The sequence below is a fragment of the Apodemus sylvaticus genome, chromosome 10, assembly GCF_947179515.1.
Source record: "Apodemus sylvaticus chromosome 10, mApoSyl1.1, whole genome shotgun sequence".
Taxonomy (NCBI): domain Eukaryota; kingdom Metazoa; phylum Chordata; class Mammalia; order Rodentia; family Muridae; genus Apodemus; species Apodemus sylvaticus.
In genome coordinates, this window is record NC_067481.1 from 65,689,478 (window position 1) to 65,699,460 (window position 9,983).

The window sequence follows — 9,983 nt, forward strand, 5'->3', positions numbered from 1 at the left end:
ACCAATCTACAAGCATGGAAGATTTTTCCATTTTCTGAGGGTTTCTTCAATTTCCTTCTTCAGAGACCTGAAGTTCTTGTCATACAGATCTTTCATTTGTTTGGTTAGAGTCACACTAAGATACTTTATATTGTTTGTGGCTATTGGGAAGGGTGTCATTTCCCTAACTTCTTTCTCAGCCTGCTTATCCTTTGAGTATAGGAAAGCTACTAATTTGCTTGAGTTGATTTTATTTTTTTTAAATTTCTTAAATTTACTTTTATTTTTTTTCTTATTTTCTATATTCTCTGTTTACATTCTGAATGTGTTCTCCACTATGGGTTTCCCCTTCCCTATTGGTCTCATAAGCCCTCTTCTCTCTGCCCATTTCCCAATCACCCCCTCCCATTTCTCTGTCCTGGTACTCCCCTACAATGCTGGATCAAGTCTTTTCAGAACCAGGGACCTCTCCTTTCCTCTTCTTGGGTATCATTTGGTATGCTAATTGTGTCGAGAATTCAGAGCTTCTGGGCTAATTAATATCCACTTATCAGTGATTGCATTCCATGTGTATTCCTTTGTGATTGGGTTACCTCACTTAGGATGATATTTTCCAATTCCAACCATTTGCATAAGAATTTCATGAATTCATTGTTTTTAATTGCTGAGTAGTATTCCATTATGTAAATATACCACATTTTCTATATCCATTCCTCCACTGAAGGACATCTGGGTTCTTTCCAGCTTCTGGCTATTATAAATATGGCTGCTATGAACATAGTGGAGCATATGTTCTTATTGCATGCCGGGAATCCTCTGGGTATATGACTGGGAGAGGTATAGCAGGGTCCTCCAGAAGTGTCATGCCCAGTTTTCTGAGGAACCGCCAGACTGATTTCCAGAGTGGTTGTACCATCTTGCAATCCCACCAGCAGTGGAGGAGTGTTCTTCTTTCTCTACATCCTCGACAACATCTGCTGTCCCTGAGTTTTTAACCTTAGCCATTCTGACTAGTGTGAGGTAAAATCTCAGGGTTGTTTTAATTTGCATTTCCCTAATGATTAATGATGTTGAACATATCTTAAGGTGCTTCTCAGCCATCAAAGGTCTTCAGGTGAAAATTCTTTGTTTAGCTTTGTGCCCCATTTTTAATAGGGTCATTTGGTTCTCTTGGGTCTAACTTCTTGAGTTCTTTGTATATATTGGATATTAGGCCTCTGTAGGATTTAGAGTTAGTGAAGATCTTTTGCCAATTTTTTTAGTTGTCATTTCGTCCTTTTGATAGTGTCCTTTGTCTTACAGAAACTTTGTAATTTTATGGGGTCCCATTTGCCAATTCTTGATCTTATATCAATAGTATAAACTATTGGTGTTCTGTTCAGGAACTTTTCCCCTGTGCGCATGTCCTCAAGGGTCTTCCCCAGTTTCTTTTCTATTAATTTCAGTGTGTCTGGTTTTATGTGGAGGTCCTTGATCCACTGGGAGTTGAGCTTAGTACAAGGAGATAAGAATGGATCAATTCGCATTCTTCTGCATGGTGACCTCCAATTGAACCAGCACCATTTGTTGAAAAGGCTCTTTTTTCCACTGGATGTTTTCAGCTCCTTTGTCGAAGATCAAATTACCATAGGAGTGTGGGTTCATTACTGGGTCTTCAATTCTATTCCATTCGTCCACTTGCCTGTCCCTGTGCCAAGACCATGCAGTTTTTAACACTATTGCTCTGTAGTATTGCTTGAGGTCTGGGATACTAATTCCCCCAGAAGTTCTTTTACTGTTGAGAATAGTTTTAGCTATCCTGGGTTTTTTGTTATTCCAGATGAATTTGAGAATTGCTCTTTCTAACTCTATGAAGAACTGAGTTGGGATTTTGATGGCTATTGCATTGAATCTGCAGATTGCTTTTGGAAAGATGGCCATTTTAACTATGTTAATCCTGCCAATCCATGAGTATGGAAGATTTTTTTCATTTTCTGAGGTCTTCTTCAATTTCCTTCTTCAGAGACCTGGAGTTCTTGTCCTATAGACCTTTCAATTGTTTGGTTAGAGTCACACCAAGATAATTTATGTTGTTTGTGGCTATTGTGAAGGGTGTCATTTCCCTAATTTCTTTCTCAGCCTGCTTATCCTTTTGGTATAGGAAGGCTACTTATTTGCTTGAGTTGATTTTGTAACCAGCCACTTTACTGAAGTTGTTTATCAGCTGTAGGGGTTCTCTGGTGGAGTTTTTTGGGTCACTTATGTATACTATCATATCATCTGCAAGCAGTGATAGTTTGACTTCTTCCTTTCCAATTTGTATCCCTTTGACCTCCTTATATTGTCTAATTGCTCTAGCTAGAACTTCAAGTACTATATTGAAAAGATATGGAGAGGACAGCCTTGTCTAGTCCCTGATTTTAGTGGGATTGCTTTAAGTTTCTCTCCATTAAGTTTGATATTGGCTACCAGTTTGCTGTGTATTGCTTTAACTATGTTTAGATATGGGCCTTGAATTCCTGTTCTTTCCAAGACTTTTAGCATAAAAGGATGCTGAATTTTGTCAAATGATTTTTCAGCATCTAATGAAATGACCATGTGATTTTTTTCTTCGACTTTGTTTTTGTAGTGGATAGCATTGATGGATTTCTACATATTGAACCATCCCTGCATCCCTGGGATGAAGCCTAATTGATCATGGTGGATGATTGTTTTGATGTGTTCTTGGATTCGGTTGGGAAGGATTTTATTGAGTATTTTTGCATTGATATTCATGAGGGAAATTGGCCTGAAGTTCTCTTTCTTTGTTGGAACTTTGTGTGGTTTTGGTATCAGTGTAATTTTGGCTTCATAGAATGAGTTGGGTAAGGTTCCTTCTGTTTCTATTTTGTGGAATACATTTAAGAGTATTGGTGTTAGGTCTTCTTTGAAAGTCTGATAGAATTCTGCACTAAAACCATCTGGTCCCATGCTTTTTTTTTTTTTTTTTTTTTTTTTTTTTTTTTGGTTAGGAGACTTTCTATGACCTCTTTTCTTTAGAGCTTATGGGACTTTTTAGATGATCTATTTGATCCTGATTTAATTTGGTGTTTGGTGTCTGTCTAGGAAATTGTCCATTTCCTCCAGATTCTCCAGTTGTGTTGAGTATAGGCTTTTGTAGTAGGATCTGAAGATTTTTTTGAATTTCCTCATTTTCTGTTGTTATATCTCCCTTTTCATTTCTAATTTTGTTAATTTGGATACTGCTGCTATGCCCTTTGGTTAGTCTGGCTAAGGATTTGTATATCTTGTTGATTTTCTCAAAGAACCAGCTTTTAGTTTTGTTGATTTTTTGTATGGTTCTCTTTGTTTCTACTTGATTGATTTCAGCCCTGAGTTTGATGATTTCCTGTCTTCTACTCCTCCTGGTTGAATTAGCTTCTTTTTGTTCCAGGGCTTTCAGGTGTGCCATTAAGCTGCCAGTGTATGCTCTCTCCAGTTTCTTTTCGGAGGCATTCAGGGCTATGAGTTTTCCTCTTAGCACTGCTTTCATTGTGTCCCATAGATTTGAGTATTTGTAACTTCATTTTCATTAAATTCTAAAAAGTCTTTGATTTCTTTCTTTATTTCTTCCTTGACCAAGGTATTGTTGATTATTGTTCAGTTTCCATGTGTATGTGGGCTTTCTCTTGTTTTTGTTGCTATTGAAGACCACTTTTCCTCCATAGTGATCTGATAGGATGCATGGGATTAGTTCAATCTTCTTATATTTGTTGAGGTCTGTCTTCTGACCAATTATATGATTGAGTTTGGAGAAGGTACCATGAGGTGCTGAGAAAAAGGTATATTCTTTTGCTTTAGGATGAAATGTCCTATATATATATCCATTAAATCCAAGTGGTCCAAAGCTTCAATTAGTTTCACTGTATCCCTATTTAGTTTATGTTTTTCTGATTGGTCTACTGAGGAAAGTGGAGTGTTGAAGTCACCCACAATTATTGTGTTAGGGGCAATGTGTGCTTTGAGCTTTAATAAAGTTTCTTTTATGAATAAGGGTGCCCATGCATTTGGAGCATAGATGTTCAGGATTGAGAGCTCTTCTTTGTGTATTTTTCCTTTGAACAGCAAAAAGTGTCCTTCCATGTCTCTTTTGATGACTTTAGGTTGAAAGTCAATTTTATCTGATATTAGAATGGCTACTCCGGCTTGATTCCTGGGACCATTTGCTTGTAAAATTGTCTTCCAGCCTTTTACTCTAAGTTAGTGTTTGTCTTTGACACTGAGGTGTGTTTCCTGTATGCAGCAAAATGTAGGGTCTTGTTTATGTATCCAGTCTGTTAGTCTATGTCTTTTTATTGGGGGAAGTGAGTCCATTGATGTTAAGAGATACTAAGGAATAGTGATTATTACTTCCTGTCATTTTTGATGTTATTTTTTATATTTGAGTGGTTATCTTCTTTTGGGTTTGGTGAAAGAAGGTTACTATCTTGCTTTTTCCAGGATGTAGTTTCCCTCCTTGTATTGGTGTTTTCCCCTATTATCCTTTGTAGGGCTGGGTTTGTGGAAAGATATTGTGCAAATTTGGTTTTGTCATGGAATATCTTGGTTTCTCCATCTATGGTGATTGAGAGTTTTGCTGGATATAGTAGTTTTGGCTGGCATTTGTGTTCTCTTAGAGTCTGCATGAGATCTGCCCAGGATCTTCTAGCTTTCATGGTTTGTGGTGAGAAGTCTGGTGTAATTCTGATAGGTCTTCTGTTATATGTTACTTGGTCTTTTTCTCTTACTGCCTTTAATGTTCCTTTTTTGTTTAGTACATTTGGCATTTTTATTATTATGTGATGGGAGGTATTTCTGTTCTGGTCCAGTCTGTTTGGAGTTCTGTAGGCTTCCTGTATATTCATAGGCATCTCTCTCTTTAGGTTAGGGATGTTTTTTTCCATAATTTTGTTGAAGATATGTGCTGGCCCTTTAAGTTGTAAATCTTCACTCTTATTTATATCTATAATCCTTAGGTTTGGTCTTCTCATTGTGTCCTGGATTTCCTGGATGTTTTAGGTTACAAGTTTTTTGCATTTTGCATTTTCTTTCATTGTTGAGTCCGTGGTTTCTATGGTATCTTCAGCATCTGAGATTCTTTCTTCTATCTCTTGTATTCTATTGTTGATATTTGCATTTATGGCCTCTGATTTCTTTCTAAGGTTTTCTATCTCCAAAGTTGTCTCCCTTTGTGATTTTTTAGTTGTTTCTACTTCTGTTTTTAGATCATGGATGGTTTTGCTCAGTTCCTTCACTTGCTTGTTTGTGTTTTCCTGTAATTCTTTAAGAGATTTTTGTGTTTCCTCTTTCATGACATCTGCCTGTTGACCCAAGTTCTCCTGTATTTCTTTAAGTGATTTTTTGCATTTTTTCCTTATTGGCTTCTATCTTTTGACCCATATTTTCCTGAATTTCTTTAAATGATTTTTGTGTTTTCATTGTAAGGGCTTCCAACTTTTGATCCATTCTCTCCTGTATCTTTAAGAAATTTATTTATGTCCTTCTTGTGTTCCTCTAACAGCATCATGTCCAGAGAATTGGGTTCAGATGCTGCCATATTGCCTTGATTTCTGTCAGTAACATTCCTACATTTGCCTTTTGCCATGTGGCTATCTCTGGTGTTAGTTGGTAATGTTGTCACTGGCCGGTGCTTGAACCTCCTATGAGCCCATTAGGCTATTTCTGCACTACTAGGTGACTGGGTTTTCCCTGGCACAGATTGCTGATGTGCTGCCCTCCTCTTGGGTGCTGTTGGAGCCCTGGTGTGTCCTGCCTCAAGCAATGTTATACTCAGGTTGTCTCTGTGAACCTGGTGCTGCCCATTAGCTCTGTTAGGGAGTGAAGATTGTGGCAGGGATGCCCTCCAAGCGCCAACTACATTGCAGGGCAAAGGACGCACGCCTGGCTGGCACACAGACGAACCGCTACTCTGCCCAGGTCCTGGGCGCAGGTAGCATCCGGATGGTCTGCACCCCCAGAGTTCTTAAACTTGTGATATCTCACTGCCTGGGGCTGCTTGTCCTTTCTGACCAGGAGTGAAAATGGAGGCAGGATCACTTATTTATATTTAGCCGAGTGTTATGTAGCTCAGGATGACCTCAAACTAGCTTAGTAGCACATGTTGGACTTGATCTCCTAGTCCTTCTACCTCCACTGCCCAATTGTTGGGACTGTACACACATACATACACTGTGTTTATATCCTTAAAACCCGCTAAGAGAGAGAAGCAATACCACCCATCCTGAAGATGGACTGTGTCTTTCAAAAGACACAGCCAAAGGGCCTAGGCCACCCATTTTGAACACAGGAGGGATACATACTCTACTGATCCACACCTCATTCAGACTTTCCTGGGATTCCTGGAGAATACACAGGAGGGGTGGACATCTGGGAAGGTGACTGGAAGACCTGTTAGGATCACTGCCTAAAGCAGAATCATGCAGAATGGAGCAAAAGTTGAAAAATGAAGAGTGCTGTCCCAGCCTAATGCCGCCTAGCTCCTGAGAAAGTTGTGGCACAGGCTCTGAGAGCCATGCAGAACACTCTTCTGCTTTAGGGTCACTGTGTGGAAAACTAGCTGTGGTTTGCTCCCAGGGATGTACTGTGATCTTGATATTAGCATGTTGTCCAACAAGAAAAAAAATACCTTGAGAGGACTCAGGTATGCATTGCCAAAATCCAATATAACTGAACAGCTCTGGAGCCAGACTTCAAGTACTAAAATTGGTGTGTGTGTGTGTGTGTGTGTGTGTGTATGTGTGCGTGTGTGTGTGTGTGTGTGTGTGTGTGTGTGTGTGTGTGATATGCAGTACCCACCCCAGAAATGCAGATAGTCCTCATAAGACACTTCCATAGAACATGGAGGAGGGTGCTTTATTAGTGCACAGCGAAGACAGATAATAAAACCAGATAAGAACAAAAGCCAGTAGTCCACCTAATAGAGGGGTTCCCGAGAGCATCAACTCCAGAGGAAGGTTGGAATCCAATTGGTATTCACACACTAAGTGCATGGTTTTACTCATGGCATGCCCTGAGTTCAGTAAGAGTGTTAAAGGTGCAGGAGAGAAAGGTTTTCCACTTTGGGGACAGGAAGGGGATGTAAAAATGTTTAGGTCTGCCTTTAGTAAGAGTGGCCCCAGGTCAGCTCACACTCTGCTGCCAATAGTTCTCATCAGATTCAAAGATGTGGCTCACACAGTGTTCCTTTGCGTTGTTGAATTCTGTGAGTCCTTTGGTAGAAAAATTGGTACACTGCAATACATATACCATACAAACTGTGGAGCCTCCCTTGTGGACCCATCTTTGAGGACACTTGTCTGTCTGTCCTATGGCAAGCTCTGAGACTGAAAATTGACTCAGAGCAGTCAACAAGGTGATGGACTGTGATGTTTGCCTCTGGGAGGGGACTGGGTTTCCTGCTTTCCTTCCTATCCTTAGACTCTGTTGTGTCCAGAAATCCACCTGGACTTAGTGTCCCTGCCATTCTGTGAGGCTGCAGCAGAATACCAAGTCTAGTGTACCCAATAAGGAACAGTAATTTTCAGTGTTTTGAAATGGGGAAGTCAAACTCAAGGGTCCTAACAAACTCAAGGCCCTTGTCAGGGGCCTGTTTCCCTATCATGTGACAGAAAGTAGAAGAATAAGGAATGGCAAGAGGGGGCTGGCAATGAAAGTTCTTGGAGTGGACTGAGCTTTTGAGACCGTTGACTAGTGTGTCAGTGGTTTTGGAGACATCGGAAAGTTGCAAGTACAGGAACAAACTCCCTTTGGCAGTCTTTAGTCATCCTCTGCATGTGATCCAATGTGTTGGTGACTGCCAAGCAAATCCATAGGGATAGGCAGAGCACTAGCTTCCAACAGCCAAAGGGCCAAGAATTCAAAGACAGCATGCGATCCTCTATCTGAGGTGTGCCTTCCTCACTCTAGGCTGCCTACACACCCCTTCCCCAAAATGTTTGAAGAGTGTCTTGATGTCTGTATTGTCTTTATCCTATTATTATAAAAACCTCCTGAGGCTGGCACCATGATGGAATGTGGGATTTGGGTAAATTAAACCTGAACAGGCCATGGTCACTCATTGTTGGCTGCCGAATAAATCACCTATTATTCCTTCTGTGGTGAGTTGGTTTTGGATTGTGGCTTTTTTGTTTGTTTATTAGTTTTGTTTGTTTGTTTTATGTGGAAAGAGTCAGTCTCACTATTATTTCATTTTATCATTTGAGACAGGGTCTTATGTAATCCAGGCCACCCTCAAACGTACAATTCTCCTGCATCAGCTTCCCACATGCTGAGATCACAGGTGTTTGCCACCATGCTGAGCTAACCCACACTTTTATCATGGCATGAACACCCTCCTGTCCTGAGAGTGGAACCCTTAGGCCTAATCACTTCTTAAAGATATCATCTTTAAACACTCTTAAACAGAAATTTGGCAATGTTACTTAGCTCAACTTATTTTTTAGGAAGTGGTATTTGTTTTGTTGTTTAAAATGTTAAATATAGCTATTTTTAAGTGATGACTTCTTTCTGCTCATCTCCTTTGAATGAATTTTTTAACTTCTAAATAGTCTCAGATTAGTCCCCCTGAAACATTTTGACATATGGTTTATGTAATTATGTTTCATGTTTAACAAGAATTATTGATTACCCTTCATGTACAATATACTTAATAACAATAAATTCAGCCCTATGTTTATAAAATTATTATCTATTTATTCGTATTTCTCTTTACGTTGTCCATCCTATGACAAAAACTGAGTTACATGATTAAAATCAAGATTAACAGGCCTGGCTCCCATCTCTAAGACCCTATTTAAAAGGTAACACAGTGGCTAACAGGGAGCAAACTGACTTCCACTTCTCTCGGCTCATTTATCACCTTGTCTTCTGCAGCCACTTCCTCAGGGCTCCCTTGACCTCCTTGTTTCTCACACTGTATATGAGAGGGTTCAGGACCGATGTGAAGATGGTGTAGAAGGCAGACACCACTTTGTCACTCTTGCCCGGCTGGTGGGACTTGGGTCTCATGTAGATGAAGATGATGGCCCCATAGAACAACCCCACCACTGCCAGGTGCGAAGAGCAGGTGGCGAACGCTTTCTTCCGGGCTGCAGAGGATCGCATGCGGAGCACAGCGGCCAGGATGAGGGAGTAGGAAGCCAGGATGAGGGCGAGCGGGATGAGGAGCATCAAGATGCAGCAGACGAACATGAATAACTCAAAGGCTTTGGTATCGGCGCAGGAGAGGCGCACCAGAGAAGGCGCCTCACAGAAGAAGTGGTTGATTGTCCGAGAGTGGCAGAAGGGGAAACTCAGGATGGTGCCCGCCTGCATCAGCCCATCAGCAGCTCCCAGGAGCCAGGACCCCACTGTCAGGTATGCACACAACTTGGGGCTCATGAGGACATGGTAGCGCAGGGGATAACATATGGCTATGTAGGGTCATAAGACATGGCCGCCAGGAGGAAGCACTCACCCCCTGCCAAAGTGAGGAAGAGGAAGATCTGGGAGCCACAGCCTGCAGGGGAAATGGCACTAGTGCTCATCAAATAGTTGGCTGCCATCTTGGGGACGATGGTGGAGACTAGCATCATGTCCATGAGGGAGAGCTGGCGGAGAAGGAAGTACATGGGCGTGTGGAGCCTGGGGTCCCTGCAGATGAGAAGGATCATGAGAGTGTTGCCCATCAGGGAGGTGGTGAACATTACTAACACAACAGAAAGCAGGAACAAGTGGGCGTGTGTGTGACTGAAGAGTCAGAGAAGAATGAAGTCCACCTCTGTGATGTTACTAGGAGACTTCATAGCCTTGGTCAAACCTGAAAGACAGAAGGATGCTTGCCTTTTTTTTTTTTTTTTTTTTTTTTTTTTTTTTTTTTTGAGATAGGCTATCCTGGAACTACTTTTGTAGACCAGGCTGGCCTTGGCCTTTAACTCACAGTGATCCACGTGCCTCTGCCTCCCCAGTGGGATTGAAGGCATATGCCAACATACCTGATCTGAGAATGA

At 41.1% G+C, this 9,983-nt stretch overlaps 1 pseudogene; it reads right to left on the minus strand.

Annotated features, from left to right (window-relative positions):
* Nucleotides 1–8,850: 8,850 nt before the first annotated feature.
* On the minus strand, nt 8,851–9,779 carry LOC127694426 (olfactory receptor 2T33-like; annotated as a pseudogene).
* Between the last annotated feature and the right edge of the window lie 204 nt (nt 9,780–9,983).